This window comes from Haliotis rubra, unplaced genomic scaffold (assembly GCF_003918875.1).
Source record: "Haliotis rubra isolate DU_JTF1 unplaced genomic scaffold, ASM391887v1 Scf98, whole genome shotgun sequence".
Lineage (NCBI taxonomy): Eukaryota > Metazoa > Mollusca > Gastropoda > Lepetellida > Haliotidae > Haliotis > Haliotis rubra.
The window spans coordinates 1,024,258-1,030,288 of record NW_025767723.1 but is presented as its reverse complement, the minus strand read 5'-3'; the positions used below and the strand labels follow the sequence as shown (position 1 = coordinate 1,030,288).

Genomic DNA, 6,031 nt, shown 5'->3' with positions numbered 1-6,031 from the left:
GGTACACCTGCTGTTCGAATGCTTTTATGTGAAAAAGATATGGAAGGAAGTAGAAAAATGGCTTAAAACTGTTTCAGAGGGTGAAATTAAGTTTTCTCTAAAGAATATTACATTTGGATTTAAAGGCAAACACAATAATCCATTGAATGCTGTAATTTTGGTGGTTAAAGAAGCTATTTATAGAAAAAGCAGAAAAAAGCAAACTCTGAATATTAGATATATTAATGCAGAAGTCATCAAATATTATGAAGCAACAAACATGGTAGCTTTTTTTAATTGTAATTATGCCAAAGTTTTTTAGCTTCTGGTCCTCCTTCCATACATTATTTGCCAATACTTCAATATAAGTATAACATGTAACATGCTTAGTTTGACCATTTTACATATTTGGGAACAGCATGATATATGACAATGTGATCAAGAAAACACTACTTGTGCACTATGAACTACCTGTACTGTACTGTACTACTGAGGTAAAGTCTGTAAACATATAACACTTAATATACAAGCTTAGTTTGACCATTTTACATATTTGTGAACAGCATGATATTTGACAATGTGATCAAGGACGGGTACTGTACTTGTATACTATGAAGCTACCTGTACTGTACTGTACTACTGAGGTAAAGTCTGTAAACATAATTCTGGGAATAAAAACATGAAAAACAACAACCAAAAAACCCCGATCTTTTACACAGCGGCAAAATAAAATAAAATATTTGTCCATTTGGTGAACAACAGACAGGATACCTTTGTATGTGACGTGTGCCATCGGTGGGGCAGGATACGTTTACAAACATCTGTCACTTTTACTGTTTAATGACATTTAGCAATATTTAGCTAAATGGTATTATGGACTGCGTTACCGTTTCGTTCCAATTTCTAACCTCTCCATTGTTTTGATTTCGTCCACCATCTCATTCCCGCGCTTGGATTCACTTCCGCTTACGTCACCAACTTGCCTCACGTGCAGCTAAGCTTAGAGACACGTAATATCCGCCGGCATTACGTCACGCTCTTTAATAGCACTTCACATGCTCAGGCTACCTGCTGCATAAAAAGTCCGTTTTTTTCACCGCTCTACAGAAGTTCGACCCTCATCTAATTGGATATGCCTCCAAAGCGCAAATCAGCTCTGAATCACCGTCTTGTGTCGGGGAGAGCGAAAGCGGCTCGCTTGAGCGCTTCGCGGGATTTGCGAGGTGACAACACCCCCAGGGTGCCGCTGACAGTGACCAGCCGGGATGATACAGAGACAGGTAGGTCGCTTACTAATGCTGCCAATAGTATACTTATTCAGCCGGGTGTGTTACTCCCTGATGTTTCACCTCCCTTCCCACGCGCTCCATATCCCGCACATGCACGTGTTCACTCTCTGAGCCCTAACCTAGATCTACAGCCAACTGTCCAGCCCACTGGTTACCCCGATTCACTCCAGCAGCGTTTCTTTCTCCCCAACGCCGGCTACCAGCAGCTCCATGTGCAAACCGAGCACCTTGGCTCCCATGTTAGAGCGTCTATACGGGACAAAATATATAAGGGGGAATTTGTAGACCTGCGCCAATTGCTGCCACCCCAAAAAGACGCGTCACAGGAAGCCGTTAATTTTTCTATGGAGCTGGACAGCTCCGGACAGGTGGTATTTAGGCCTAAGCAGCAACCCTCACGGCCTCTGACCATAGGCCAGTGGACGTCAGCTTTCAATACCTTTATAAGTATTTATGTTTAAAAGCACCAGGATACGAACACTGTGCAGCATTTGCTTGCATACATGGAGACAGTGCGGGGGGCAGCGGCACGCTTCGGGGGGGATCGTTGGGCACAGTACGACATGCAATTCAGACAACGCATGGAGCGTAACCCTACACGGCCTTGGGGCACCATTGACGGCCAGCTGTGGCTTGAGTTAATGCTCCCCAACCAGCGTCAACCCCCGCAATCTGCCAACAGACCCCCTAGCAATAACCAGAACCATAACCAGCGTGCCTACACTGCTGCACCCATATGTTGGGATTTCAACAAGCAGGGTTGCCGAAGGCAGAACTGCAACTATGTGCACAAGTGCCAGTCATGCGACAGCAGGGGACACGGAGCCAGTAGCTGCTTTCAGCATAAAGGCTCTAGGCCGAAACAGGGCACATTTCCAGCGCATGCTAACAATAACCCCATCAGCAACACACGCCAATCTTGATCTAGCACCCTCACCAATCAAAGTCTGCAACCTCACCCCATGGCTAATTTCTTATCAACACATTAATTCAAATGACAGAAATATACTTCAGGAAGGTTTTAACCAAGGCTTCAGTTTACAATATACAGGCCCACCCGGTCCACGGGATGCAAGAAATTTATCTTCTGCTAACGCTAATCCTCATATCATCTTGCATAAGCTGACAAAGGAAATAGAAGCAGGTCGTATTGCTGGACCATTCTTGTCACCCCCTCTACAGACCCTTATAGTTTCCCCACTTGGCCTGGTTCCCAAGAAAACACAATCCACATTAAACACAGAGGCTGCCTTCCGCCTCATTCATCACCTATCTTATCCATCAGGCCAGTCAGTCAATGATTTCATTCCACAAGAATTCTGCACAGTCCAGTATAACAGCTTCGACCAGGCAGTCGCCATGGTACAAGCCTTAGGTTAAAATGCATACATGGCCAAATTTGACATAAAATCAGCCTTTCGGCTTCTACCTGTATCACCTAGTCAATTCTTTCTCCTTGGCATGCACTTTCAACACCAATTCTACATTGACAAATGCCTCCCTTTTGGTTGCGCAATTTCTTGTGCTCTTTTTGAAAAACTTAGTACCTTTTTGGAATGGGCTATTAGGAAAGACACCAGCAGCAACAATGTTAGCCACTACCTTGACGATTTCATCCTGGCTGACCAAACGAGCCAAAATTGTGAGTATTTACTCACATCATTATTGCAGCTATTCAATCACTTTGGCATTCCAGCGGCCTCGGACAAAACAGTTCACCCTTCAACATGCTTAACATATTTGGGCTTAACAATCGATACAGCCAAAGGCGAAATTAGGCTGCCACGGGATAAGGTAGAACAGCTGACACAACAGCTCAATCACATATTGACAGCACACAACAAAAAAGTGACATTGCGCAACTTTCAATCAATTGTTGGTAAACTCAACTTTGTTTGTAAGGCTATACCCATGGGACGGCCATTTATTCGGCGCCTCATCGATGCTCAAAAAGGGTGTTCTCAGCCGCACCATAGAATCAGAATTACACAGGGTATCCGGGCAGACTTAAAAGTATGGCTTCAATTTCTTGCTAGTCATAATGGCACCACTTTATTCTTGCACCCTTGATGGTCAAACTCGCAGGAGGCACAACTCTTTGCAGATGCAGCCAGCAGCCAGGGATTCGGTGCTTACTTTCAGGGTCATTGGACTAATGGTCGCTGGCCAGCACAGTGGCATGAAAAGGGATGGCTGAAGGATTTAACCATGCTTGAACTTTTCCCTATCGTTCTCGCCATCAAGTTGTGGGGCTCTGTTCTCTCCAACAGCCGGATAATGTTCTTTTGTGATAATCAGGCTGTGGTCCACATACCATCAGACAGCAAAGCCTCCACGGGTCATGTCACTGCTTAGATGCTTGGTGCTTTTATGTCTCAGACACAACATTCTGTTCAAAGCGAAATATATTGACACCCACGCTAACATTATAGCAGATTCTCTTTCGAGATTTCAGTGGGCACGATTCAGGTCAGCAGCGCCTCATGCGGACAAGGTACCAACCCCCACTCCCGACGACATGTGGGACATCTGATGTCTGAGGTTAACCGTCTCATCACTTCATCATTGGCACCAAGTACATGGCGCACTTATCAGGCGGGCAAAACAGCGTTTGAACAATTCCGCGCTGCATTTGGTTTACCGTCTCTTTGGCCTATACCGCTGGACCAATGGCTACAGTTTATTGCTTATTTATCGGTGTCAGGTAGGTCGCCTGCCACAGCCAGGTCATACGTATCGGGGCTGGCAGCACTCCACAAATTGCATAATATGTGCGATGTGTAACACCACTTCCTTGTTCAGAAAGCTCTTTCAGGTATGTCTAGATTGTCTCATCGACAGGACACCCGACAACCAATAACGACTCACCTTCTTGCAGAGATCATTCGTGCCTTGCCTTTGGTCTGCAGCCAGTCCTACGAGGCATATTTGTTGACTTTCTTTGGATTTTTCAGAGTCGGTGAGCTGGTAGCAGCCTCAGCAAAGGACAGCACTAACAGAGCTTGCCTGTTTTCAGATATAACTGTCGCAGGTGATTTACCAGCCATACAGGTACATTTGCGGAGCTCCAAAACAGATCAGGATGGTCTGGGAGCATACATCACCATCCAGGCATTGCCGAACTCCCCATTATGTCCTGTCGCAGCAGTGCAGCGTTTCCGCTGCATCAGACCTACTGGTACGGGGTATTTTTTCACTCATTTTGATAGCTCCCCACTAACAAAATTTCAGTTTCAGGCGGTGCTCAAAAAGGCTTTGGCGTCAATCCCGGAGCCCATTAACCCTAGTTTGTACTCGTCACATTCATTTCGCATAGGGGCAGCCACCACAGCAGCATTACAGGGAGTCAGTTCACAACAGATCCAGGAACTGGGGCGTTGGAAGTCGGCGGCTTACCGGACATACATCCGCATACCATCCATCCTATGATCTTTAAATGTGTTAGGGCCAAATGTTATGCAAAATCCTACAACTATCTCCACGAGTTTCAGATGCAGCCTGGTTCATCGGGTCTAGCTACCTGGCCCGGCTGCTTCACCATACAGAGACAGGTCAGCAATTTCCAATCAGCGGGAAGTGGCTGGTAAAAGGGGGGATGAGATGGGCCCAGTTCCGGACCTATATCGATAGGCTTATCGAACAGGAGGCGCAGCCAAAAATCGTGGTCATCCACTTGGGTTCAAATGACCTCTGCGCTACTGCATCTAAGCCGCTTTTTGATGCTATTTATCTCGACTTGCTTTACCTGCATCTGAGGTGTCCAAAAGCTACCATCATATGGTCATGTATGCTGCCCAGGCTAGCATGGAGGGGGGCCCAGAACCCACAGGCCATCCACATTAAGCGGCGCAAACTCAACAGGCGCGTTGCCAATGTCGTGCGGGAACTGGGTGGGAAAGTGGCTAGGCACCCTGACATCACTGACACCCACATCAGTGCCAGAGACAAGGTTCATCTGAACGGGCAGGGCATGCGAGTTTTCTTTCACGCCCTGAATCAGGCCGTAATGTCGTAATTGTCCATTAATTATTGCCTAAATTCCCCGCAGTGTACGAGTCCCGTCACGCGGTGCAGGCATTAACCAAAAAATGGTCATCTCTGTGTCACCTCATTTCAGCTCATCTACGTGACGCAGGCCAGTTTCAGTAGTAGCCTGCATTAGCCTGTGCTTGCCATCATCAGGGATAACAGGTAGCACGACTATAGCGGCGCTGGTCCATACTTCTTCTCACGGACCACCTCAGGTTAGCTGCAATATTGGTGAGCGAGGCGCTAACGAAATTATTTCTAATTAAGACCCAGGGTCGGTTCGTAGGCAGTAACCCATGCTTGTTGTTAGAGGCTACTATTAGGGTTCGGGTGGTTACCCGAAATCAGGCCTTAATGTCGTAATTGTCCATTGATTATCGCCTAAATTCCCTGCGGTGTACGAGTCCCGTCACGCGGTGCAGGTATTAACCAAAAAATGGTCAGTTCTGTGTCACCTCATTTCAGCTCACCTACGTGACGCAGGCCAGTTTCAGTAGTTGCCTGCATTAGCCTGTGCTTGCCATCATCAGCGATAACAGGTAGCACGACTATAGCGGCGCTGGTCCATACTTCTTCTCACGGACCACCTCAGGTTAGCTGCAATATTGGTGAGCGAGGCGCTAACGAAATTATTTCTAATTAAGACCCAGGTTCGGTTTGTATGCAGTAACCCATGCTTGTTGTTCGAGGCTACTATTTGGGTTCGGGTGGTTACACTGACTCATTTGCCCGAC

The 6,031-nt window shown here is 46.6% G+C and overlaps 1 long non-coding RNA gene across 1 annotated transcript; it reads left to right on the top strand.

Annotated features, from left to right (window-relative positions):
* The first annotated feature begins 363 nt into the window (after positions 1–363).
* Positions 364–663, top strand: LOC124265446. Its single transcript, XR_006895457.1, has 2 exons — positions 364–473; positions 624–663. It is a non-coding gene; the product is annotated as an uncharacterized LOC124265446 (long non-coding RNA).
* Positions 664–6,031: the final 5,368 nt, after the last annotated feature.